This window comes from Mesoplodon bidens (assembly GCF_964165515.1).
Source record: "Mesoplodon bidens genome assembly, chromosome: 5".
Taxonomy (NCBI): domain Eukaryota; kingdom Metazoa; phylum Chordata; class Mammalia; order Artiodactyla; family Ziphiidae; genus Mesoplodon; species Mesoplodon bidens.
This window is the reverse complement of record NC_138161.1, coordinates 1,520,247-1,547,954: the sequence shown is the minus strand read 5'-3', so window position 1 is coordinate 1,547,954 and position 27,708 is coordinate 1,520,247. Positions and strand designations below refer to the sequence as shown.

The following is a 27,708-nucleotide window of genomic DNA, read 5'->3' as shown; positions in this document are numbered from 1 at the left end:
CCTGCTCCAGGCCCTGGCCTAGCTGCTGTGGCCTGGGGGTGGAGGCTGCTCCCCTCAGCAGCCTGGCTTTCAGAGGTCTGCTAATCTGTGATAATATGCTGGCGACGTGGATTGTCTTGTGTGTCAAGGGCGGGAGCACGAGATGAGCAGCTCTTTCCCTCCCAGGGTCGGCAGGAACTGGAAATAATTGAAAGTTGTTAGGGTCCAACATGCTGTCCCCAAAACACTATCATTACTTTCCTAATGACTAACTGTGTCTCAGAAGGCGATGAGGCAGCTGAGAGGCCGAGGCTCCTGGAGAGGATGGGAAAGTGGGTGGCTGGCAGCCTGTAATCTGGGGGGGCTGAGGGTGCTCTGCCTGCAACCCCAACCTGCGCTGGCCTCTGAAGCAAGGTCCCAGGGTCCCTCTGGCCTCTCTGCCTGCAAAGTCAAGGTGAGGCTGCCAGCCAGGGCCACCAGTCGGGACACTGAACATCCCTCCAGGCCGGGCCTCTGGGGCTCCCTCCCCTGGGTCCGAGTCCTGCCCCCATCCCTTTTGTTCACTTCCTGGCATCACGTCTCGTGGGGCCAACCCGACAGGGCCTCCCCCTCTTTCTCCTGCCGCACCCCCTCCCTACCCCAGATAGGTCCCTCCAGAACACACGGTTAACCATGCCTCCCTGATGGGACGGAACGTGACAGGTGCCCCTGCATGGCCGAGACGGGCTCCTAGACCCCTGCCTCAGAGACCCCCTTCTCAGGAAGGCCGCACGCCCTGGGTGTGGCCAGCACGCCCACTTCTCCTGGGGCTGCAGCCCTTCCATGGACCCACCCACAGCTCTTCCACCCCCCACCACCTGGGTCCTTTCTTTCTTAAAGCTTGTCTTTGAATTGCACGAGTGACATGTGAAGACGAATGAGCACACAGCTCTTCTTGACCCGCCCCCATGCCCTCACTGACTGCTGCCCTGCATCTGGGGTGGACAGTGTGAACTTTCTGAGTGTAGCCCAGCTTTGCCTGCTTCTGGGTGCCAGTGGGGCCCCTTGCATACTGTGGTGAGGCTCCAGGTGCTATGGTCACTTCCACAAAAAGAAGGGGTCATAATGGTGACCTTTGAGTGGGTGGGCTTCCAGCGGCCCTCCTACCACCAGGTCATCAGCTTGCAAATGAGTTCACAAAGGAGAGGCCTGGGAAATGCCTCCTGCCCCAGTCCAGGGCAAACGGGTGCCAATGGGCCCGTGAGCAGGACTGCCTGCAGAGGACAAAGCTGTGTCCCCAGGCCAGTCCCCAAGTCCTGCCCTGGTGGCCTGAGCTGCTGGGTGCTGGGGTCAGAAGTCCCACTGTCCTGGAGGTGTCTGGACACCCGGTTGACCCCTCCTCTTCTCCAAGGCCTAAGGAGGCCGAGCAAGGCTGAGGGCCGTCCCACTGCAGATCCGGGGGGGGTGTCCAGCTCTGGACAGGGGTTCCAGGGGAGGGCAGCATCCCAGAACCCCTGCCCGCCTCCACGGCCCGGCCCCCTGCCGCGGTGCCTGTGACCTGGCTCAAGCCCTTAGAAGCTGCGCTGCAAGACATAATCCTATGCTAAGGACAGCCGCAACGCAAGGATGGGACATTGGGGTCCAGTGCCTCGAAAATGACCGTAATAGAAACAAAACAAAGCATAACGCAGTCCAGGAGGTATAGAAAAAGGGTAACGGAACAAAAACACCCGAGACATTCTCTGTCCCCTCCGGTCACCTGCGGACAGGTGTGCTGACCGGGCACCTGCAAACATCTATGCGCAAGCCCACCGCGTCCTGGGTCTGCCCGGCGGGTAGGAGGGCATGTGCGGCCAGACTCAGGGATTCCGCAGCCCGGGAGGGAGAAGGGACACCTGCTGAGGGACCGGGACAGGTGGGGGTCCTGCTCGCGGCAGGTGGGGGGACGGCGGGGCGCAATCCCAGGCCGGAGGACTGCCCGCTTTCACCCTCACCACGGGACCTGGCACCCTGGGAGAAGCGGGGGGGGGGGGGTCGCACCCCGGGCGGGTGCAGGTCAGCTGGCATCTCAGACTGTCCAGGCCGCGCCCCCGCCCCTGAGGGTACCCGCCCTTCCCCAACCAGTGCCCTCCTCCCCCTGTCCACACCTCTTCAGTCCTGGGCCACGCCCCTGGCCGCGCCCCCGATTACTGGCCCGCCTCCTGCCCTGCCCCCAGTGGTGGCCTCATCCTGCCTTACCACCCCTCCGTCCTGTTCTGGAACCCGACCCACCCCACCCCACCTGTGGACCCGCCCCTCTCCCCGCCCTCTTCCCCGCCCCGGCTGGGGACCGCCAGCTCCTGGCCCCGCCCCTTGCCGCTCACTTCCCCGCCCCGCATTGGGCTCCTCCCGGATCTGGCCCCGCCCCCTCGTGACCCGCCCATGGCCCCGCCCCGCCCCCTCCACGCTAATTGGTTTCTTTCTGCAGAGCTTCCTGAGCTCCGATTGGCCGAGCCCGTCGCCGTTCCGCCGTTCGATTGGCCCGCTGCGCCCGCTTTCGCGAGGACCAGCTCCACGGAGGGGCGGGGTCAGCCGCGGCGCGCGGCGCGGGATTGGTCGGAGGCGCAGAGGGGGCGGGCCCGCGCCGCGCGCAGTGCCTCGCCTGGAGCGCGAGGAGCTGCTACCGCCGCCTCAGTCGCCTCAGTCGCCTTAGGCTCGGTCGCCTCAGGCTCCACCGCCGCCGGGATCGCCTGTCCCCACCCCCAAGCCCCGCCCCGGCCGCCCTCCCGCGGGCCGGCCCGCGGGCACGCCCTCTGCCGCGGGACAGGTGAGTGGTCGCGGGCAGGGCCGGGGATCGAGTGTGGGGGAATCGGGGTCCCAGCCGGGGGACCGGCCGGGGTCCGGGGTCGGGGGTCGGGATCGGGGCCGGGGTCGAGCCGGGGTCGGGACCAGGGATCGGGGCCGAGAATTGGGGGTCGAGAGTCGGGGTCGGGGTCCGGGCCGGGGATCGGGAGTCAAGCTGGGGCCCGGGCCGGGGTCGTTGTGGAGCCGGGGATCGGCGGCCCGTGGCCGGGTTCGGGGTCAGTGCCGGGCGTGGGGCGCAGGTCTCGCCCGACTGAGCCCCGCCGAGAGCCCCGAAGACCCCTGCCCGGCCCGGACAAACTTGGACGGCAGCCGGGTCGTCTGCCGGGCGGGGCGGGGCGGGGCGGGAGGCGGGGTCCGGGAGGTCCCCGCGGGGCTCTGGGGCGCCCCCTCCTCAAGTTAACGCCCGGGCCGCGCTGCGAGCTCACGAAATGTTCCGAGGACGGAAACTGGACGCGGGGAGGATTTCAGAGGGAAGTGATGAAGTGACTTCGGGCGAATGAGGACCCCGCCTGGGCTGCCCTGTCTCCCCTCCCCCCCCAAATCCAGAAGTTGTAAACAAGAACCGCGCTTCCAGAAACAGGGGAGTTAACGCTTGCCTGTCAGTAAACGTCCGCCACGGTTCTGCTCTGGACTTTATGGAGCTTACGTTTCAAAACGGTTTAAGTTTCGTCGCGTCAGGTTGAGGAGAGATTTGGGGGAAAGCACGTCGTCGGCTTTCGGCTCGGGGCGGGCGGGACGCAGGGGAGGGGAGGGGAGGGGCGCGCAGAGGGCGGGGGCGGCGTCCGGGACCACGGCGCCCTCGGCAGCAGGAAGGGGTTCCGTGCGGACGCGCTTTGTGTCCCCTCTTCTCACACTCCCGGCATCTGCCTCCTAGACTAGTGTCTGCGTCTCTCTGCGACCCCGTGTCAAAGCCAGGAGCAGGTTAGATGGGGCGGGTGCGTGCCCCTCCCGTCAGTTACTGCATTTTCTTCTTTTATTTGGGGGCGAGTCAGAAGGTGTTTCTTATTGTTCCCAGAAGTGTTCCGCTCTGGAAGTATTGTTTGCTGAGAGTGTTTATTTTTTTCTTTTTGCCCGGTGGCGTTTCTACTTTTTTTCTCCTTACTACTCTCAAGTGTATAACTTGCACAGCAAATTTGCAAGTTAACAAAAAGCCAGGTCTTAAACCTCGTGCCTAGGGTTGATTATCTTCCTCCCGCCGTCCTCTGAGGCAACGCGGACTTCTGGGTCTCTTTGGCCCTGCGTGTCAGCTAACAGCACTCCGGGGTGAGGAGGATTTATGACGCGTCATTCACGAAAAAGAATGTTAGGTAGCGGGGCCTTGATGAGAGACCTTTCCGGACTAGACAGGGTAGTAAACAGACCCTCCAGTTCACACTATTCCTCTGGCACAGGCGCGCCCACGTCCTTCCGAACTTCAACTTGCTGTCAGCGGGTGAACTGTTGCCCCTTTTCTGTTCTTTGAACTTGGCTTTAGAATTGGGAACCAAAGGAAGTGTGCAGAGGTGCTTTCCTATTGAAGAAAACTTATTTCCAGTCCCCTCGTGCACGAGAACAACTCATCATCTTAAAACGTCTTAGAGATGTGCATTTTGGCCCAGAGACTGTTTGCAGAACAGTGACACTCTGGAGGGATTGTTGACAAGATCCAAAGTGATCTCACTGAGCCTCCCATCAGAGGAGCTGGAGTAGTTGTGGGTAGTGTGTTCAGACTTGGAGATCCACCAGAAATCAAGGGGTCTTCAAATACAAGTGCAGTCTGACTGACTGACTGACTTTGGTCACTTTTGAGCGCTGACATTTTTCTCTTGTATGTAGGTGCTGTTATTTACACAGTGAAATTTCATTACAAGTGTGTTAGAATTTATATAACTTCATGCATTTTCTTGGTTAATAGTCAATATTATAAGGTTTTGAAAAAAGGTTTAATGGTAAAAGGAGTTTTTTGGGGTTGTTTTTAACTGAAAAGATTGGATATCCTGTGTAGAATTCAGGGCTTCGGGACTGGTATTGCCACAGGTGGTGCTGATTAGTGGTGATATTGAACTTCAGAACATCTCCTTTCCAGATATCTTCATTAGTTCAGAGTTTGAGAAAATACACAGTTTTATGATTACATTTGTAAAGGTATTTATGAGAAAATTTCACCACATGGGCTCGTTTTGTTAGATGTTTAGAAAGAAGCTATTTTTTCCCTCTGATGTTCAGGGGAGGCTGAGAGCATGCCGCGTTTATATTTGCAGAAATTCCGTGAGGTCCTTGAAACAATCTAGCTATTCAAGGCTGGACACTGTTTCTGTTTCAACAGTTTCAGTTTCTGGACCTGTAGCCATGTGTCAATGGCAGAGTCATTCCTATTTTCACAGAAATCCCAGGGCTTTATTGTAAAAGTGATCACTGAAGCAGATCTTGGTAGATGAAAGTTGTACAACCCTCTGGCGAAGAAGGCTGTCCTTTGGGCCATAACAAACAAAAATACCTGCTCATGTATTGGAGTCACTCCCACATTGAACATTAGGATGAATACTGTAGATTTTTGGGTGGCTCTGGTGTCTCTTAGCTCTCAGCTCTTGCTGCAAGGACTCTTAACAAGTATCCTGGGTCCACTGTCCATGGTGCTGAATATGTGTCGTTTATTTCTGTTTTCCCGTCTCAAATTTCCTTTCCAGCATGAGAGTAGTTTTTGAAGTTTTAAAATGAATTTCAGAATTCACACTTTTACAGAAGAGTTGAACAAGGGAATTCTATTGAACCTGAATGGAAGCATGCCTTTTAAAGACTCAAGGCATGTTAATGTCTCTCTTTTTTTTTCTAAAGTGCATAATTGTGCTGAGTCAACATTTACTTTTCTTTGCTTAGTCTCCTTCACCCCAGGTGAGAATTTTCTTGCTGGAGTATGGACATCAAGTAACAAACCATTGAAATTAAACGAGACCCTGTTTGCTTAACTAACACCCTCTTTAAAAACGTGCTCTTTATTATAGTATGTACATATATTTGTATGTAGAGGCAATTTGTTTTCCCCTAAACAGGGTTGATTGTAACATCCCTCAGCGTCACTGGCATGGTGCTTCCCAGCCTTCCTGGAGAGGGACTGGAGCCCTCTGAGAATGTGGTAGGGCTGTTGGGCAATTGCCAGGCCCTCGTGCTGTGTTGGAGCAGCATCTACTCAATTACCTATAACTTTGAGTACATCTTTGTAAATCATTTTAGATAAATCCTTTATTTCTCTTGAGGTGGTCTGTTACTTTAGAATTGCCCCACAGGTTAGCAATAAAAAATAATGGGTGTCCCTTGTGGTACAGAGATTCTTCCATGTGATAATACATTGTGCATCAAACGAAGCAGTGGATTGTTGAGGTGTTTTTGTTATGAACATCTGAAATAGTTCTTTGGCCCTGTTAGCTGTACACTTAACCCAGGTTATTCTTTGACATCTGTTTTGTTGAGGGAAACCCAGGGCAGCTTCTTTCTGCCTCCTCCAAGTTTCAGAAATACTCTCTGAGTGCTACTGTTTCCCAGGCCCTGTGCTATGATCTGGGAACCCACAGGGGAATGAGACAGCATTTCATATCATCGAAGGGCTCACCACGTTGGACTGAGGAAAGGACATGAAAACAGATGGTTACAGCGGGCCACACTCAGTGCAGCAATTGGGATACACAGAAAGCTGGGTTGGTGTGTTGAGGGGAAGTGACTCATTTAGGCTGGGAATCAAAGAAGGCTTCAGAGAGGAGGTGGCCTTTGTGCTGAGCCCTGGAGTTTGGGTTGTAATTGTTTGGGCATGGATGGGCACGCACTGATTAGAAAAAGGCCAGAAGGTTGGTGGTGTTGGAGGACAGGGTGTATGGTGGTGCTGAGGCTGGAGGTGTGGGGGACATTGTGAAAGGGTTGGGACTCTGCTAGAGGTGTGGGGTGGGGGGTAGAGTTGAGGAGAGGTGTGGTAGGCACAATAATGGCTTCCCAAAGCTGTCTACCTCCTAATCTCCAGAACCTGTGGACATTTTACATGTCAAAGAGGATTTAAGGTAGCAGTTGGAATGAAGGTTGCTAATTAGTTGATTTTAAAACAAAGAAATGATCCTGGATTGCCCAGGTGGGCCCGTAGTTATCACAAGGGTCATTAAATGTGGAAGAGGGATGCAGAAGAGCCAGTGTCAGAGTGCTGTGACATGAGGAGGACTCTCCTCCTCAGTGCTGGCTTAGAAGATGGAAGGGGTCACGAGCCAAGGAATACAGGCAGCCTCCAGAAGCTGGAAAAGGCAAGGAAGTGGGTTCTCCAGCCAGGCCCCCAGAAAGGAACACAGCTATGCTGACACCTTGATTCCGGGCCAACGAGACCTGTGTCTGACTTCTGACTTCCAGAACTGTAAGATAATTACTTTGTGTTGTGTTAAACCATTAAATTCAATGGAAAGTGTTTTAGAGCAGCTGCAGGAAACTGATGTAGGTTGGAACTCTGCTCTAGAAAGTTTTAGCTGGTGAAATTGAAGGAGGAAGTAACGTGTTCAGATTGGCTGTAGAAGATAAACTGATGCAGGTGCTGTTGATGAGGAAGTTGCCCTAAGTAAGCACGGTTCTGATCCCCAGTTTCATCTCCTGACAAGACGGGCTTCTACATTGCCTTACCTGGCCTGCGTCCCAGTTGAAGTTTTCCTCTAAGCAGCCTGTCAGCCTCCACCCCTGCTAATTGCCATGTCCCACTGGTCCACTTTTCTTCTGTGCTGTGTACTCAGGGGAGAATGGATCAGGTATACATCTACACATGGGATTGTGGGGTCATAGGGCAGGCCCAGTTCCAACCTCAGAGCTGTTGTTAAAGTATTTTCCAAAGGTTTGTTTCTTCACATCCTTGCTAATCCTTTATACTTTCAGTTGCTTAATTGTTGTCTGTTGAGTAGATATAAAATATCTCACTGTTTTAATTTCTATTTCCTTGATTACTAGTGAGTTTGAGGATATATTTTTACCCATTTATTGGCCACTTGGCTTTTCAAGTCTATAATTTGTATTCTTATATGGTTTGTCTGTTTGTTGCCTGGGTTGTTCCTTTTATAGCTTTTTAGATGTTCTTTATATATTCTGGATTCTATTTGTGTCCTGTTTTTTATCCTTTTAAAATCGCTATTTTGATGAACAGATGTTTAATTTTAATGTAGTGAGATTTATCAATCTTTTTCTTATTGTCTGTGGTTATTTAAGAATCTTATTTAAGAAATCCTTTGTTACCCCATAGTCATAAGATATTCTCCTCTTAAAAGTTTAAAAGAACTATTTTCTCTTCACATTCTACTGTGAACTTACTTTTGTGTGAGGCATGAGGTAGAGCTATGATTTTAGATTTTCTCCAAATGCACAACCAATTCTACCAGTACTATTTATTGAGGACCATCCCTTCCCCAGTGATCTGCAGTGCTGCCTTTGAAACCTACCAGACCTCACAAATGTGTGGATCTGTTTCCAATTTCTCCAAGTAAATAATGATAATTTCATTTCCTCCTTCCTAGTCCTTAAATCTTTTATTTTATTTTTTACTTTGTCTTATTCCCTTTGTTTGGACCACTGGACAAACTTGCATAGAAATTGTGGTAAGGCTATCCTAATATTGTTTTTCACTTTAAAGGCAATGTTTTCAAAGCCTTAAATATGAAGTTTGCTATATATTGGTAGATTCCTTTTACTAGATTAAGGATGGTCTTATCTACTAATCGCTTGATAAAAGATTTTTTAAAGTCATTAATAGATTTTTAATTTTATCAAATGATTTTTTTACCTATTTAGATAATTTTGCATCTTTTCTTCTTTGAACTCTGAGGTGAAATACTTTAATCTTCTACTTTTGAACCATCATTGATTTCTTGGGATAAACTCTACTTTGTCATGATATACTACATTTAAAAATTATTATTGGATCCAATATGGTAATATTTCACTTTTGATTTTGGCATATATTTTCATAAGAAGTATTGACTAATAATCTTTTCTTGTATTGCTCTTAATCAGATTTGGTATCACTATGATGCTTCATCATCTCTGTAATAATTTCTGAAAGGGAGGGATGTTTGTTCCTTGGAAGTTTGGCAGTATTGCTTCTTCACTGTTCTAGATCTGGACCCTTTTAGAACATGGAGACTCTTGCAGTTAATCACTTTAGAAGCTGGTCCATTCTGCTCACATTTCTTTGGCTAGAGGGAGTCGTTCTGGACATGCCTAGTTTCAAGTGGGGCAGGGAGGTAGAGTCTTCCATGTTCTGGAAGTTTAGGACCACTGGATACTGGTAAATATTAGTAATATTTACCACACTATAGAGGCGAATTGATGTCAGTGCTGCTGAATTAGCCAAAATTAGAACTGTCTTCCTCTCTAGGTCTTGTTCGTAGTTTTTGCAACTATGTTGTCTATCAAGGGACCAGTTAGAATATGAAGCTAGACATCATATTTGTTTGTGTTTCTTTTGAACAAACCGTCCTGCTGTTTACTTTCTCCAGAACCCACCTTGGGAATTCCTGCCTCTCCACCTCTCCTTACTGCAGAGGAAAAGTCTCCCTTTCTCATTCCTTCCCACAGATCTAAATCTCAGCCATCCTTCAAGGCTGGCACAGGACGTGCTAAAGTTCTCTACATGAACCCTGACTTGTGCTGAATGCTCCCTTCACTTTTTACAGTACTGTCCTGCCTCAGAGCTGCAGAGGGCAGGGTTCAGTTGCGTTTATGAGTGGTTGATCAGAAGAGTCTTCACATCCAAGTGTAAGCTTCCCTCCTTTGTCTGAGCTCTGCACTGGGAAGCTAGGTAAAGTGGACAGACTGTATGAATGAAGTTGACCCCACCGTGATCCCCTCCTCCTAGTATTTATGCCCTTGTACAATACCCCCATCCCCATTGAGGTGGGACCTGTGATGTGCTTCTAACTAGTAGAATAAGGCAAAAGTGATGGGATGTCAATTCCATTATTCCATCTTGCTAGAAACTAATTTAGAGATTCTCTTTGCTGGCTTGAGTAAGTTCCTCTAGGAGCTGAGGGCGACCTCCAGAGACAGCCAGTAGGAAGCAGGGGCCCTTAGTCCTATAGCAAGGAAATGACTGCCAACAACCCGAGTGAGCTTGGAAGCAGATTCTTCCCCAGTTAAGCCTGTAGATGAGAATATAGTCCAGCCAACATCATGACTGCAGCCTTATGAGACCCTAAGCAGAGGACCCAGTTAAGCCTGTTCAGACTCCTGACCTACAGAAACTGTGAGATAATAAATGTGTTTTAAGTTGCTAAGTGTGTGATGGTTTGTTATGCAGCTGTAGAAGGGTAGTGTACCAAATCTGTACTCACCTCCCAGTTACCCTCACTAGAAGTGGGTTTAGGCTGATGAAGGGTGTTTGAATCTATTTGAGATACAGGCAGAAAGTATAAAGTACAAAATAAACATCATCTATAATCTTACCACTCAAGGATTGCCAATTTTTTTCCTACTTTTATATATGTATGATATGTATTTCCTAAAGTTGGAATTCATTCCATAATATGTTTTATAAACAACTTTCTTTGTAGATAGTGAGCATTTTTTGTGTCATCATATTCTTCTAAAATATGATTTTGAATGGCTGCATAATATTCCAGTGGGAGTCCCAATTTATTGAACCTCTTTCCTATAGCTGGACATTTATGCTTCTTTAAAATATTTACCATAATAAATAATGCTTTAATAAGTATCCTATACAAAACTCATGGTGTGTATCACCAATTATTTCTGAAAGATAAATTTCTAAAGGCAGAATTATCATGTCAAAACTTGTAGGTGTTTTTAAGCTTTTTGATATTTAACCATCCTGCTTCCAGTGTTTCTTTTAAAAGGATACAACTCAAGCATCTGTTTCTGTAACTCACCAGGTTGGGATAGGACAGAACTATTGATTTTTGAGCATTTAGATTCCTGTTTTCTTAACCCTGTTTGCAAAGTGCTTTTAAATTATTCATTAAAGTGCAGTATTCTATTTATAGACACATTTGTGTATGAGATCGCTCCCTTAATGTCTGGGCAAAAAGCCTATGAATTGCTATTATCACGTCCCTATCTTTGTAAATCCTTTTCTACTCCTATCCACCCTTTCTTTGTTTTCAACCACATAGAGGCACTGGAACATATAAGGTCTTATAGCTCTGATGGTTACTCAGATGAAATGGCTGTTCTGAATGAGCCCTTGTTCTTCTCACTATTCTTTTAAGTAGTTGACTTCAAAAAGATGAGAGATCAGAAGAATATTAATTATGAATTCAAAAATATTTTTTTCCTGATTCATAAAATAATTAGTGCTTATTTAGAAATTTTATAAAATAAAGATTAACATCAAAAGCAGAATAAAAATCTTTAATTCCACCACCCACAGATGACCACTATATAAACATAACTTGTTCATACTAGCCTATTCTTACAGTGTATTGATTAGATTCTGATGACTAATATTTTAGGGGGAATTTTTGAGTCAATGTCTATGAGTAAAATTGGCCCATAATTTTCCTGTAGCTGTTCACTGTCTAATTTGAGATGAATGCCTAGCTTATTAATTTGAAGCTTTTATCTTTTACTAATAATGTGCATTTAAGGTGGTACATTTCCTTATAAATAACACTTCAGCTGTATCATACAGAGTTTGACTTGAGGTATTTTCATTACTATTTAATATATGCTATGCACTAAATTGTTCCTCCCTCAAATTCCTATGTTGAAGCCCTAACCCCCAAAGTCATGGTATTTGGAGATGGGGCCTTTGGGAGATAATTAGGTTTAGGTGAGGTCATGAGTGTGAGGTTCTTATGACGGGATTAGTGCCTTATATGAAGAGACCAGAGGGCTTGCTCTCTTACTGTCTTTCCTTGCCATGTGAGGAGACAGCAAGAAGGCAGCCATCTGCAAGGCCAGGAAGTGGGCCCTCACCAGAACCTGACCGTGTCAGCACCCTGCTCTCAGACTTCCCAGCTTCCAGAACTAAATGAGAAATAAATATCTATTGTTTAAGCCACCCAATCTATGGTATTTTGTTATAGCAGCCTGAGGTAAGACAGTAATTGCCATTATGATATTTTTCTTTGATTTGTAGGTCATTTAGAAGAATATTTTAAAATTTCCAGACATATGTATATTTTCTTATTTTATTCTTTTCCATCACAACTGCATTGCCCAAAGATCTTGCTCTTTATTTTAAATCTTTTGAAATTTGCTGATGTGCCTTATAGCAGAATATGGTGTATAAGTTTTCTCACATGTTCCTGTGTGCTTGTAAAGAATTAGGTTCAATGTTCTATATATTCTATTCAGCTAACTTGATAAGCATGTTACTCACATCTTCTGTTTTCTTACTATTTTTTTGTCTGGTTGTTATATCCATTACTAAGATAATTACACACTTTCATTGTGATTATGGATTTGTCTTATTTCTTCTTCAGTTCTGTCAATTTTTATTTATATACTTTGAGACCATGTTATCAGGGGAATGCAAATTTAAAATTGCTATGTCTTCCTGCTGAATTCAGACTTTAATTATTATGTGTGGTTCTCTTTATCTCTAGTAATGTATCTTCAGTAAAGTATCTTTGCCTTTATGGTGTAATTGTCTGATGCTAATATAGCCACACCAGATTTCTTTAGGCTCATATTTGCAGGATATCTTTTTTTTTAAATCATTTTACTTTCAGCCTTACTATATTTTTATACCTTAGATATGTCTCTTGTAAAGATTACACAGTTAGATTTTTTTCCATCCAATATGATAATTTTTGCCCTCTAATGGGAACATTCAACTCATTTACATTGAATGTAATTACTGATCTATTTGAGTTTAAATCTACAAACCTATTGTATGACACTCTTGTCCTACATTTTCTGTGTTTATTTTTCTCTCTTCTCTAGTATTATTTGAAACTAGTATTATGATTTTAAAAAATCGTTCTACTTTTCCACTAGTTCTAGTACATTGGAGGTTATATTCTATTTTTCTTTCTTTTTGTGGTTACCGTGTAAATTAGATAATGTGTTATTAACTTATCCAGATAATGCCATTATACCTTCTTCCTGGACCATGCAGAGATCATTTTCTTAGAATACTTGAACTCCATTCACCCCTCCAGATTTATGTGTGATTGTAATTGTATATTTTAATTCTGTATGCTCTTTTTTTGTGTGTGTGATACGCGGGCCTCTCACTGTTGTGGCCTCTCCCATTGCAGAGCACAGGCTCCGGACGTGCAGGCTCAGCAGCCATGGCTCATGGGCCCAGCTGCTCCGTGGCATGTGGGATCTTCCCGGACTGGGGCACAAACCCGTGTCCCCTGCATCGGCAGGTGGACTCTCAACCACTGTGCCACCAGGGAAGCCCTGTATGCTCTTTTTAAACTTAACTAAGTAATATTAATCATGTTAGTATTGGGACTTCCCCAGTGGTCCAGTGGTTAAGACTCTGTGTTTCCACTGCAGAGGGTGCAGTTTCGATCCCTGGTCGGGAAACTAAGATCCCACGTGCCGCGCAGCATGGCCTCAAAACAAACAAACAAACAAAAAACCACAAACAACAAAAAACAAACAGAAAACAGTGTTAGTATTTAACATACTGGCAGTGTTCATTTAGATTTATTCACATCTTTATCCATTCTTTGCTTTTCATTGCTCTCTGACATTTCTGAACTTCATTTTGGGGTCATTTCCCTTGTACCTGAAGAGGCTTCTTTAGAAATTCCATTTTTGCTCATCAGCTGGTAGTACATAGACACTCTTGATTTTTTTCTAAAAGTATCTTGATTTCACTTTTTTTTATTTTTAAAATTCCTTTAATTTACTTAAAATTTTTCAGGATATAGTTTACATGCCATAAAATTCACCCTTTTAAAGTTTAGATTCAGTGGTTTTGGTATATTTACAAGGTTGTGCAACCATCATCACTACGTAATTCCAGAGCATTTTTATCACTTAAAAAGAAACATCATACCTCCTAACAGTCACTCCCCATTCCTCCCTTCCCCCAGCCCCTGGCAGCCATTAATTTACTTTCTGTCTGTAAGGTTTTGCCTAATATGTACTTTTCATATGAGTGGAGTCGTAAATAAGTTGCCTCTGGTTCCTGGCTTCTTTCACTTAGTATAATAATGTCAAGGTCCATCCATGGTCCACTGTAGCATGTATCAGTACATTCCTTTTTATGGCTGAATAATATTACACTGTATGGATATATCACATTTTGCTTATCATCAGTAGGTATACATTTGAATTTTTTCTCTTTTTTTGTCTGTTGTAAATAATGTGCTCTCAACAGTCATGTACAAGTTTTTGTATGAATACATGTTTTCAGTTCTTTTGAGTATATGCTTAGGAGTGAAATTGCTGGGTCAAATAATAACTCTATGTTTAACTTTTTGAATAACTGCCAAACTGTTTTCCAAAGATGCTGTAGCATTTTACATTCCCACCAGCAATGCATAAGCGTTCCAGTTTCTTCGCATCTTCACCAACACTTATTTTCAGATTTTTGATTATTGCCATCCTAGTGGGTGTGAAGTAGTATCTCCTTGTGGTATTGATTAGTATTTCCCTAAAAACTGATGCTTTTGAGCACCTTTTCGTGTGCTTATTGGCCATTTGTATATCTTCTTTGGAGAAATGTCTATTCAGATCCTTTGGCCATTTTTAAATTGGATTGTCTTTTTATTGTTAGGCTGTAAGAATTTTTTATATATTGTTTACCAATCCCTTATCAGATATATGATTTGCAGATATTTCCTCTCCAGCTGTGAGTTGCCTTTTCACTTTCATGATAGTGTCCTTTGATGCACAAAAGGTTTTAATTTTCATGAAGTCCAATTTATCTATTTTTTCTTTTGTTGCTTGTGCTTTAGGTGTTATATTTAAGACAACGTTGCCTAATCCCAGGTCACAAAGATTCATGCCTGTGTTTTCTTGTGAAGTTTTAGCTCTTAAATTTAGGTCTTTGATACATTTTGAGTAAATTTTTATATATGGTATGAGGGAGGAGTTTCTGTATGTGGCTCTCCAGTTGTCCTAGCACCATTTGTTGAAAAGACTTGTCCCTCAGTGAATGGTCTTTTAACACCTTTTTTGAAACTCAGTTGACCATAAAATATGGGTTTATTTCTGGACTCTCAGTTTGATTCCATCCATCTATATATCTATCGTTATGCCAAAACCACACAGTCATGAGTACTGGAGCTTTGTGGTAAGTTTTGAAATTGGGAAGTGCGAGTCCTCCAACTTTGTTGTTCTTATTTAAGATTGTTTTGGCTATTCCTGGTCCCTTGCATTTCCATATGATTTTTAGGATTAGCTTGTCAATTTCTGCATAAAAGGCAGCTGAAATTTTGGTAAGGATTGCGTTGAATGTGTAGATCAATTTGGGAATATTGCCATCTTGACAGTATTAAGTCTTCCAATCCATGAACGTGGGATTTATTGGCTGTAATAGCTTTTTGTGGATTCTGAAGGTTTTCTATGGATATATAGATAATTTTACTTCTTCCTTTCTAATCTGGATGCCCTGTATTTTTATTCCTTGTGTAATTGCCCTGGTTATAACTTCTAGTATAATGTTGAATTGTTCTGGCAAAGGTGGACACCCTTGTCTTCTTCCTGATCTTAGGGGGAAAGCTTTCAGCCTTTCACCATTAATTATGTTGTTAGCTGTGGATATTTGTAGATGCCCTTTATTAGGTTGAGGAAGTTTCCTTCTATTTTTATTTTGTTGAATTTTCTTTTTAATCACAAAAGAGTATTGTTCTTGTCAGATGCTTTTTCTAAATCTACTGAGATGACCATGTGGTTTCTGTCCCTCATTAAGGTGGTGCATTACATTGATTGATGTTCATGTGTTGAACCAACCTTGCCTTCCTTAGATAAATCACAGCTGGTCATGGTGGATAATCCTTTTTATATACAGTATTGCTCGACTTAGTTTGTTATTGTTTTGTTGAGGATTTTTGCATATGTATTCTTGAAGCATATTGGTACTTAGTTTTCTTGTGATACCTTTGGTTTTGATATCAGGATTATATTGGTCTCATAATGAGTTGGGAAGTGCCCTTTTTTATTTTTTGGAAGAGTCTGTGAAGGATTGGTGTTCATTCTTCTTTAAATGTCTGACAAAATTCACTAGTGAAGCCATTTGGTCCTGGACTTTTTCTTGGGAAAAGTGGGAAGTTTCTCAATTTCTAAGACAATGTCTTTACCTGTTTTAGGTCTATTCAGATTTTTTACTTCTTGTTGAATTGGTTTTGATAGTTTTTGTCTTTCTAGGAATTTGACCATTGCACCTAGGTTATATAATTTGTTGGCAAACAATTGTTCATAATATTTCTTAATGATCCTTTTTATTTCTGTAAGGTTCTTAATTTCATTTCTGATTTTAGTAACTTAAGTCTTCTCTTTTTTTTTTTTTGCGGTACGCGGGCCTCTCACTGTTGTGGCCTCTCCCGTTGCGGAGCACAGGCTCTGGACGCGCAGGCTCAGTGGCCATGGCGCACGGGCCTAGTTGCTCCGTGGCATGTGGGATCTTCCCAGACTGGGGCACGAACCCGTGTCCCCTGCATCGGCAGGCGTACTCTCAACCACTGCGCCACCAGGGAAGCCCTTCTCTGTCTTTTTCTTGGTGCATATGGATAAAGTTTTTTGCTTTTTTTTTAACTTTTCATAGAAACAACTTCTGGTTTCACTGTTTTTTTTCTCTATTTTCTGTTTCCTTATTCCATTTATTTTTGCTCTAATACTTGTTTTTTCCTTCCTTCTGCTTGCTTTAGATTTAGTTTGTTCTTTTCTAATTTCTTAAGGTGGAAGGTTAGGGTATTGATTTGAGATATTTATTCCTTTTTAATATAGGTATTTACACCTATAACTTTCTCTAATCACTACTTTCGCTGCCTACCATGTTTTGGTATGTTGTGATTTCATTTTCAGTCATTTCAAAGTATTTTATAATTTTCTTTGTGCTTTCTTCTTTGATTCCTTGGTTATTTAGGAATGTGTTGTTTAATTTCCACAAACTTGTGAATTTTTGTTTGTGTTATTAACTTCTGAATTTCTTTCCCTTGCCATCAGAGAGCATACTTTGTATGATTTCAATCCTTTAAAATATTGAGATTTGTTTTTCTAGTGTAACGTCTGGTCTCTCCTGGAGAATGTTCCATGTGTACTTTAAAATAATGTGTTTTGAAAGCTTGGCCAAGATGGTGGAGTAGGAAGACCCTGAGCTCACCTCCTCTCATGGGCACACCGAAATTACAACTACTTACAGTGCAACTATTTATGAGAAAGACTGAAATCTACCAGGAAAGATCTTCTACAACTAAAGATATAGAGAAGGAACCACAATAAGATGGGTAGGAGGGATGGAGTTGTAGTATAGTCAAGACCCGTACCCCTGGATGGAGGACCCATGAAAGGGAGAATAATTACAATTTCAGAGGTTTTCCCCAAGGTATGAGAGGTCCAAGTGCCACTTGCTCTCCGCCTTGGGGGTCTTGTATCAGGAAGACAAGCCCCCAGAACGTTTGGCTTTGAAGGCCAGGGGGCTAACTTTTGGGAGGGCCAGAGGGCTGCAGGAAACAGAGACTCCACTCTTAAGGCGTGAACACAAAATCTCATATGCTATGGGACCCAGGGAAGAAGCAGTAATTTGAAAGGAGCTTGGGTCAGACCTACCAACTGATCTTGGAGAGTCTCCCAGAGAGGCAAGAGGCAACTGGAGCTCACCCTGGGGACATAGACAATGGAGGCAACCATTTTGGGGAGCTTGTTCTACCACCTGGACACTGCTGCTGGCAAGTACCATTTTGGAATCCTCTCTCTGGCTTATTAGCCTTGAGACCCAGCCCCACCCATGCCCACAAGCCTGTAGGTACCAGGGGATACCTCAGGCCAAGCAAATAGCTGGATGGGGACACAGCCTCATCCAATAGCAGGCAGACCCCCCTGATCCCATAGTCTCCCTTGGATATTGCCCTGTTCACCACAGGACCCAGGACCCAGCCCAACAGACTGGCGCATAGACACTAGACTCTGGCCCTGTAGCCAGAGAACCTGGGACCCAGATCTACCCACCAGTTGGCAGGTACCAGCTCCAGAAACCCCTGGGCACCAGCCCCGCCCATCAGCAGGAAGACAGTAGCACCAGGACCACCACAGCCCTGCAGCCTGCCATGACAGGATCCAGCCCTCCCACAAGCAGGCTGGCACCAACCCTGGGACCCACTGAGCCCCTGCCCTGCCTACCAGCAGGCCAAAACTGGCTCTGAGACACTTTAGGCCCTTCAGGATCTGGCCCTACTTACCAGAAGGCCTACACAAACTTCGGGATACCCTGTACTCTGCAGCCAGGTGTATCAGGAACTGGCCCCACCAACCAGTGGTCCAAAACCAGCTCTGGGACCCCTGGGCCATGAAGCTAGACCCTAGGACCTAGCACTGTCTGCCAGTGGGCCAGCACTAGCCCCAGGACCTGGCTTCACCCACCACTGGGCAGGCACCAGCCCCAGGAATTCCTGGATTCTAACCCCACCCGTCAGCGGGTGGACACTAGATCTGGGGACACCTGCCCCACAGACACACACCCCAGAACCCACCAGTGAGCCAGCATTAGCCCTGGGAACCCCCTGGTTTCTGCAGCCATCTGCCTTGTGACCTGGCCCCACCAACCAGTGGCTGCCGGCCTTTGCACTAGGCAGGGCCTGGCAACCAACCACAGTGGGTGTCACCATGTCTACCAGACCACCCACAGTAGTCAGCCCACCACAACAGAAGGATCCATGTAACACACACTGGGGGCAAATCTAGATCATATAGCTCTGTTCACAAGAAGGGAGTCTTCTGCTGTGATGCATAGGACGTATCACATCTCCAAGGCTGGGAAAAGTAAAAACAGAAAATTAGGCAGAATGAGGAGACAGAGGAACATGTTCCAAACAAAGGAACAAGATAAAACCCCAGAAGGAGAACTGAGTGAAGTGGAGATAAGCAGTCTACCTGATAAAGAGTTCAAATAATGATCACAAAGATGATCAAAAACTTGGGAGAAGAATGGATGAGCAGAGTGAGAAGTTAGAAGTTTTTAACAAAGAGTTAGTAAATATAAAGAATGACAAAGCAGAGATGAAGAATACAATAACAGAAATTAAAAATACACTAGAAGGAATCAACAATAGATTAAATGATATAAAGGAATGGATGAGCAAGCTGGAAGACAGAGTATTGGAAATCACTGAAGCTGAATGGAAAAAAGAATAAAAAGAAGTGAAGAAAGTTCAAGAGACCTCTGGGACAATATCAAATGTAGTAACATTCACATTATAGGAGTCCCAGAAGGAGAAGAGAGAGAGAAAAGGTCAGAGAACATAATAGCTGAAAACTTCCCTGACTTGGGAAAGGAAACAGACGTCCAGGTCCAGGAAACACAGAGAGTCCCAAGCAGGAGCAACCAAAAGAAGATCACACCAAGACACATTGTAATTAAATTGGCAGAAATTAAAGGTAAGAGAATATTAAAAGAAACAAGGGAAAAGCAACAAGTTAAGTACAAGGGAACTTCCATAAGACTATCAACTGACTTTTCAGCAGAAACTTCAGGCCAGAAGGGAGTGGCATGATATATTTAAAGTGATGAAAGGGAAAAACCTACAACTAAGAATACTTTACCTGACAAGGCTTTCATTCATTTTGATGGAGAGATAAAAAGTTTACAGATAAGCAAAAGCTAAAACAGTTCATCACCGCTGAACCAGCTTAACAAGAAATGTTAAAGGGACTTCTTTAAGCAAAAAAGAAAAGCCCACAACTAGAAACATGAATATTACAAAAGGAAAAATCTCATTGGTAAAGGCAAAAATACAATAAAGGTAGTAAATCAACCATGTACAAAGCTAGTAGGAAGGTTAAAAGACAAAAGTAGTAAAATAGTCTATGTACACAATAAGTAGTTAAGGGATACACAAAACAAAAAGATGTAAAATATGATATCAAAACCAGCAATCATCGGGCAAGAGGAGTAAAAATGCAGGGTTGTTAAAATGCATTTGAACTTAAGAGATCAGCAACTTAAAATATGTTAAGCAACTTAAAATCATATATGTATAGCTGTATATAAACCTCCTGTAACCACAAACCAAAAATCTGTAATAGATAGACACACACAAAAGAGAAAGCAATCCAAAAATAACACTGAAGATATTCACCAAGTCACAAGGGAAGAGAGCAAAAGAAGAAGAAAGGAAGAAAAAGGAACTACAAAAACAACCTCGGGCTTCCCTGGTGGTGCAGTGGTTGAGAGTCTGCCTGCCGATGCAGGGGACACGGGTTCTTGCCCCGGTCCAGGAGGATCCCACATGCCACGGAGCGGCTGGGTCCGTGAGCCATGGCCACTGAGCCTGCGCGTCCGGAGCCTGTGCTCTGCAGTGGGAGAGGCCACAACAGTGAGAGGCCCGCGTACCGCAAAAAAAAAAAAAAAAAAAAAAAAAGGCAATAAGTACATACCTATCAGTAATTACTTTAAATGTAAGTGGACTAAATGCTCTAATCAAAAGACTTAGGGTGGGGACTTCCTTGGTGGTCCAGTGGTTAAGAATCCGTCTTGCAATACAGGGGACGCTGGTTCGATCCCTGGTCAGGGAACTGAGATCCCACATGCCTTGGGGCAACTAAGCCTGCGTGCTGCAACTACTGAGCCCACGCACCACAACTACAGAGTCCGCGTCCACAACTACAGAGCCCACATGCTCTGAAGCTCATGCACCACAACTACAGAGCCCACACACTCTGGAGCCCATGTACCACAGCTAGAGAGAAGCCTGCCCGCTACAACAAAGAACCTGCATGCCTCAATGAAGAGCCTGCGCACCGTAGTGAAAGATCCCATGAGCTGCAACTAAGACCTGATGCAGCCAAGAAAGGAAGGAAGGAAGGAAGTTTAAAAAAAAAGACAGTGCATCTGAATGGATACAAAAACAAGACTCATCTATATGCTGCCTATAAGAGACTCATTTCAGATCTAAAGACACACACAGACTGAAAATAAGGGGATGGTAAAAGCTATTCCATGGAAATGGAAATGAAAAGAAAGCTGGTATAGCAATACTTATATAAGACAAAATGGACTTTAAACCTAAGATTGTAATGAGAGACAAAGAAGGAAATTACATAATAATCAAGGGATCAATCCAAGAAGAAGGTATAACAATTGTAAATATATATGCACCCAACATAGGAGCACCTAAATACATAAAGCAAATATCAACAGACATAAAGGGAGAAAGTAACAGTTACACAATAATAGTAGGAGACTTTAACACCCCACTTACATCAATGGACAGATCATCCAGACAGAAAATCAATATAGAAACCCAGGCCTTAAATGACATTAGACCAAATGGAATTATTAGATATATGTAGAACATTCCACCTAGCAGAATACATATTCATTTCAAGCGCACATGGAACATTCTCCAGGATAGATTACATGCTAGGCCATAAAACAAGTTTTGTTAAGTTTAAGAAAATTGAAACCATATCAAGCATCTTTTCCCATCACAATGCTATGAGAGTAGAAATCAACTATAAGAAAAAAAACTGCAAAAAACACAGGCACTTGGAGACTAAACAGTATGCTACTAAACCACCAATGGATCACTGAGGAAGTCAAAGAAGAAATCAGGAAATTCATGGAGACAAATGAAAGTGAAAACACAATGATCCAAGATCAATGGGATGCATCAAAAGCGTTCTAAGAGGGAAGTATATAACAGTACAAGCCTACCTCAGGAAACATAAGAATTCTCAGATAAACAACCTAAACTTACACCTAAAGGAACTAGAAAAAGAACAAACAAAATCCAAAGTTAGTAAAAGGAAAGAAATTATTAAAAATCAGAGCAGAAATGAATTAAATAGAGGCCAAAAAATAGAAAAGATCAATGAAATTAAGAGCTGGTTCTTTGAGAAGTAAAGGAAATTGGTAAACCTTTAGCCAGACACATCAAGAAAAAAAGAGAGGGTCCAAATCAATAAATCAGAAGTGAAAAAGAAGTTACAACTGATACCATAGAAGTACGAAGGATCATAAGGTATTACTACGAAAAACTATATGCCAATAAAATGCACAATGTAGAAGAGATGGAAAAAGTCCCTAGAAATGTATAATCTCCCAACACTGAACCAGGAAGAAACAGAAAATATGTACAGACCAATTACCATTAATGAAATTGAGTCAGTAATAAAAAAAATTCCCAATAAAGAAAATTCCAGGACCAGATGGCTTCACAAGTGAACTCTACCAAACATTTAGAGAAGAGTTAACACCTATCATTCTCAAACTCTTCCAAAAAATGCAGAGGAAGGAATGCTTCAGAACTCATTCAATGAGGCCAGCATTACCCCGATACCAAAAGCAGACAAAAATATCATTTAAAAAAAGAAGATTATAGTCCAATATCACTGATGAACACAGATGCAAAAATCCTCATTATAATATTAGCAAGCAAATCCAACAGTACATTAAAAGGATGATAAACCATGATCAAGTGGGATTTATCCCAGGGAGGCAAGGATGGTTTAACATCTGCAAATCAATCAGTGTGGTACACCACATTAACAAATTGAAGAATAAAAATCATATGACCATCTTAATAAATGCAGAAAAACTTTTGAAAAAATTCAACATCCATTTAATATAAAAACTTTCCACAAAGTGGGTATAGTGGGAACATACCTCAACATAATAAAGGTCATATATGAACAAGCCCACAGCTAACATTATACTCAATGATGAGAAACTGAAAGTGTTTTCTCTAAGATCAGGAACAAGATGAGGATGCCCACTCTTGCCAGTTTTATTCAACATAGTATTGGAAGTTCTAGCCACAGCAATCAGACAAGAAAAAGAAGTAAAAGGAATCCAGATTGGAAAGGAGGAGGTAAAACTGTCATTTTTGCATATATCATGATAGTATACATAGAAAATCCTAAAGTTGTCACCAAAAAACTAGTAGAGGTCATCAATGAATTTGGTGAAGTTCCAGTATATAAAATTAATATACCAAAAATATGTTGCATTTCTATGCACTAACAATGAACTATCAGAAAGAGAAATTAAGGAAATAACTCCATTTGCAGTCTCATCAAGAAGAATAAAACACCTAGGAATAAACCTAACTAAGAAGGTAAAAACCTGTACTCAGAAAACTATAACACACTGACAAAAGAAACTGAAGATGACAGACAGATGGAGAGATATATTGTGTTCATGATTGGAAGAATTAATATTAAAATGACCATACTACCCAAGGCAATCTATAGATTCAGTGCAATCCCTATCAAAATACCCACAGCATTTTTCACAGAGCTAGAACAACTAATTTTAAAATTTGTATGGAAACACAAAAGATCTGGAATTATCAAAACAGGCTTGAGAAAAAAAGAACAGAGCTGGAGGTATCATGCTCCCTGACTTCAGACTATACTACAGAGCTACAGCAATCAAAACAGTATGGAGCTGGCACAGAAACAGAGACACAGATCAGTGGAAAAGATCAGATAGAAAGCCCATAGATCAGATTAGAAAGCCCAGAAATAAGTTCATGCACTTATGGTCAATTAATACATGACAAAGGAGGCAGGAATATACAATGGAGAAAGGACAGTCTCTTCAATAAGTGATGTTGGGAAAACTGGACAGCTGCATGTAAAAAAATGAAATCAGAACATTTTCTTATACCATATACAAAAACAAGCTCAAAGTGGATAAAAGACCTAAATTTAAGACCCCAAACCATAAAGCTCCTAGAAGAAAACGTAGGCAGAACACCCTTTGACATAAAATGCAGTAATATTTATTTTTTCGATCTGTCTCCTAAAGTAGAGGAAACAAAAACAAAATAAACAAAGGGGATTAAGAGGTACAAACTACTATGTATAAAATAAGTAAGTAAGCTACAAGGATATATTGTATAACACAGGGAATAGAGCCAATATTTTATAATAACTTTAATGGAGTATAATCTATAAAAATTACAAATCACTACGTTGTACATCTGAAACTGATTTTTTTTTTTTTTTTTTTTGTGGTACGCGGGCCTCTCACTGTTGTGGTCTCCCCTGTTGTGGAGCACAGGCTCCGGACGCGCAGGCTCAGTAGCCGTGGCTCACGGGCCCAGCCGCTCTGCGGCATGTGGGATCTTCCCAGACTGGGGCATGAACCCGTGTCCCCTGCATCGGCGGGTGGACTCTCAACCACTGCGCCACCAGGGAAGCCCTGAGTTACTTTTTATAGCTCCTAATCTCTCCTTTGTGTTTTTGACCATAGCAAGTGTAGTGTTTTTTGTTTGTTTTTCCCAATTTTTTAATTGTAGTAAAATACATGTAACATAAAATTTAACATCTTAATCATAGCTCTTTCATCTTATAAAACTGAAAGTCTATACCTAATAAACAATAATTCCTCATTCCTCCTTTCTCCCAGCCCTTGCAACCACCTTTGATTGGTTCTACTTTCTGTCTCTATGATTTCTGAGATACTTTAAGGCAGCAGTCCCCAACCTTTTGGCACCAGGGACCAGTTTTGTGGAAGACAGTTTTTCCATGGACGGGGTGAGGGGGATGGTTTGGGGATGATTCAAGCGCACTACATTTATTGTGCACTTTATCTCTATTATTATTACATTGTAATATATAATGAAATAATTCTACAACTCACCATAATGCAGAATCAGTGGGAGCCCTGAGCTTGTTTTCACTTGCCACTTACTGACAGGGTTTTGATATGAGTGTGCAATCAATTGATTTATTATGGTCTCTGTGCAGTTAAACCTCTCTGCTAATGATCATCTGTATTTGCAGCCACTCCCCAGCATTAGCCTCACCGCCTCAGCTCCCCCTCAGATCATCAGGCATTAGATTCTCATAAGGAGCGCGCAGCCTAGGTCCCTTGCATGTGCAGTTCACAGCAGGGTTCGAGCTCTTATGAGAATCTAATGCTGCAGCTGATCTGACAGGAGGCGGAGCTCAGGTGGTGATGCGAGTGACAGGGAGCGGCTGTAACTACAGACGTAGCTTCACTCGCTCGCCCACTGCTCACCTTTTGCTGTGCGGCCCGGTTCCTAACAGGCCACAGACTGGTCTGTGGCCTGGGGGTTGGGGACCCCTGCTTTAAGGTACCTCATATAAGTGGAGTCATATATCAATAGTATTTATCTTTTTGTGACTGACTTGTTTCACTTAGCGTAATGTCCTCAAGTTTCATCCATGTAGCGTGTACCAGAAATTCCTTCCTTTTTTAAGGCTGAATAATATTCCATTGTATGTATATACCATATTTGCTTATCCATTTAATCTGTCGATGGACACTTGGGTTCCTTCCACATTTTAGCCATTGTGAATAATACTGCTATGAATATAGGTGTACAGATGTCTCTTCAAGATCCGGTTTTCAATTATTTTGGGTTTATATCCAGAAGTGGAATTGCTGGATCATATGGTAATTTTACATTTAAGTTTTTGAGGAACTGATACTCTTTTCCACAGAATGTCGTGTTTTTTTGTTGTAATAAAACATATATAAAATTTACATTTTAAATGTACAGTTCTGTGGTACTAAGTACATTCACATTGTTGTGCAACCATCATCACCATCCATCTCTAGAACTCTTTTCATCTTGCAAAATTGAAACTCTGTCCCCAATAAACAATAATCCTGGGTGAGAGGGAGGCTCAAGAGGGAGGGGATATGGGGATATATGTATACCTATGGCTGATTCAGTTTGTTGTACAGCAGAAATTAACACAATATTGTAAAGCAATTATACTCCAATAAAGATGTAAAAAAAGAAACAAAAAAAACCAATAATCCTCTCTCCCAGTCCCCTGGAAACTACCGTTCTACTTTCTGATTCTATGAATTTGACTTCTCTAGGTACCTCATAGAAGTGGAATCACACAATTTTGTCCTTTTGTGAATGGCTTATTTCACTTAGCGTAATGCCTTTAAGGTTCATACATTTTGTAGCATGTGTCAGAATTTCCTTCCTTTTAAAGGCTGAATAGTATTCCATTTTATGGATAAACCACATTTTGTTTAACCATTCATCTGTTGATGGATGCATGGATTGCTTCTACCTTTTGACTATAGTGAATAATGCTGTTAAACATAGTTGTAAAGTATCTGTTTGAGTCCTTGTCTTCACTTCTTTTGGGCATGTTTCCAGAAATGGAGTTGCTGGATCATGTGATAATTCTATGTTTAATTTTTTGAAGAGCCACCATACCATTCTCTACTGCAGCTGCACCAGTTTACATTCTCACCAACAGCGTACAGGATTCCAATGTCTCCACATCCTCGCCACCACTTGTTATTTTCTGTTTCTTTAATATATCCTAGTGGGCATGAAGTGATATTTCACTGTGGCTTTGATTAGCAAGCACTTCCCTTATGATGATAATGTTGCACATCTCTTTATGTGCTTATTGGCCATTGATAGATCTTCTTTAGAGAAATGTCTATTCAAGTCTTTTGCTCATTTTTAACAGGGTTGTTTGTTTTTGCATTATTGCAAGTGCAGTTTTTTGATAGTCCATATTGGGTAATTCTGACTTCTCATGTCTTTGTGCATCTGTTTTTGTTTTCTGTTGTTTCTTGCTCATGGTGTCTAATTTCTTTGCGTGTGCTAGACATTGTATCTGCAGAATTATTTTGAGGAATAATATGAGACCTAGGATGATTGTTTCATTTTTGGACAGGTTTTATTTTGTTATCGCTAAGGTTCTTTATTCTTAAAGAAGCCATCTTAATCCCAGTGCAAGCCTGAAGCCAACCAAATGAGCAAAACAAGGCAGCGGTGCATGGGAGGGCTGGTTTGCTTTTCAGGACTTCTCCACATTTAGGGTTTATCCCTTTGTTCTTCCAACACAAGTTGAAGGCTGGTTTCTCAGAGTCTGACTCATGCTTTTACTCTGTGCCTGTAGCCCCCAGTTTCTGGATTATTTCGGGTAACTTCAGCATCTATAGTAAAACTTCCAGATGTTAGGACCTTACACAGAAAATTTACTTCTCCTTCATGTAATAGCCCACTGTGGATGTTCCTCACCAATGATCAGCTTTCCTCTGCATGGTGATTCGGGCCTGGCTTTTGACCTCTGTGGTCCTGCTATCTGCTAGGTTGGTAGCATCATCTAGGGCCTGAACTTCCTTTTTGTCCAGCTGGCAGATGGGGAGTACAGTGTGGAGGATGCACACATGCTTTTCACCCATGTTGGCCTGGACATGACATGTACAGTAACTGTAGATGTTCCACTGGGGAGAGCTAGTCACATGGCCTGCCTAGATGCAAGTGTGAGGTGGGCAAAGTGTAGTCCATGGTTAGCAGCTGCATGTCTGTTTGGTGGACAGTTACCTCTGACTCAGTCCTTCCCCTTGGCCCTGAAATATCTGTGCACATTCTTCTTTTGCAGCTGTACTTGTCTTCCCCAGGGAGACAAATCCAGATATGGCTCTTGAGGTTTGGTGACTGAACTAACACACAGGTTATCTGCTGCTCATACTGTTCACTAATGGAGCCAAACCACTGACAATTGCAATGGAAAAAACCTTCCATTTGAAAGGGGAGAAATGGAAGATAAACATCAGTCCTTCGTTCAAAGCAAGAGTGACACCCCAAGGACAGGTATTATGAAGGCGTCTGTCAATGACTATTAAACAGAGGCCACCAGGAACTCACCTGGCACCTGTGATGGAACAGGTTGGGACCATACACCATGGGGAACTGTGGGGCATTGATGTGAGAGGGTGTTAGAAAGAATCTGTTACAGGATTTGGGCTTTGGTTGGATGATTTTGGGGAGGATCGAAGAAAGTAGAGTGCTGTCAGTAAGCAGGGGCCATTTTATGAAT

The 27,708-nt window shown here is 43.3% G+C and overlaps 1 protein-coding gene across 8 annotated transcripts in view; it reads left to right on the top strand.

Moving 5' to 3' along the window:
- Positions 1–2,599: 2,599 nt before the first annotated feature.
- PCBP3 (poly(rC) binding protein 3) overlaps positions 2,600–27,708 on the top strand; it is a 210,704-nt gene continuing 185,595 nt past the window's right edge. For 7 of the 8 annotated variants that reach the window (XM_081235217.1, XM_081235214.1, XM_081235221.1 and 4 more), the window contains exon 1: positions 2,600–2,764. The gene's annotated coding sequence lies outside the window, so the exon portion shown is untranslated. Of the gene's footprint in view, positions 2,765–27,339; positions 27,483–27,708 lie in introns of those variants that run through there. The other variant, XM_081235216.1, reaches the window with a different exon arrangement.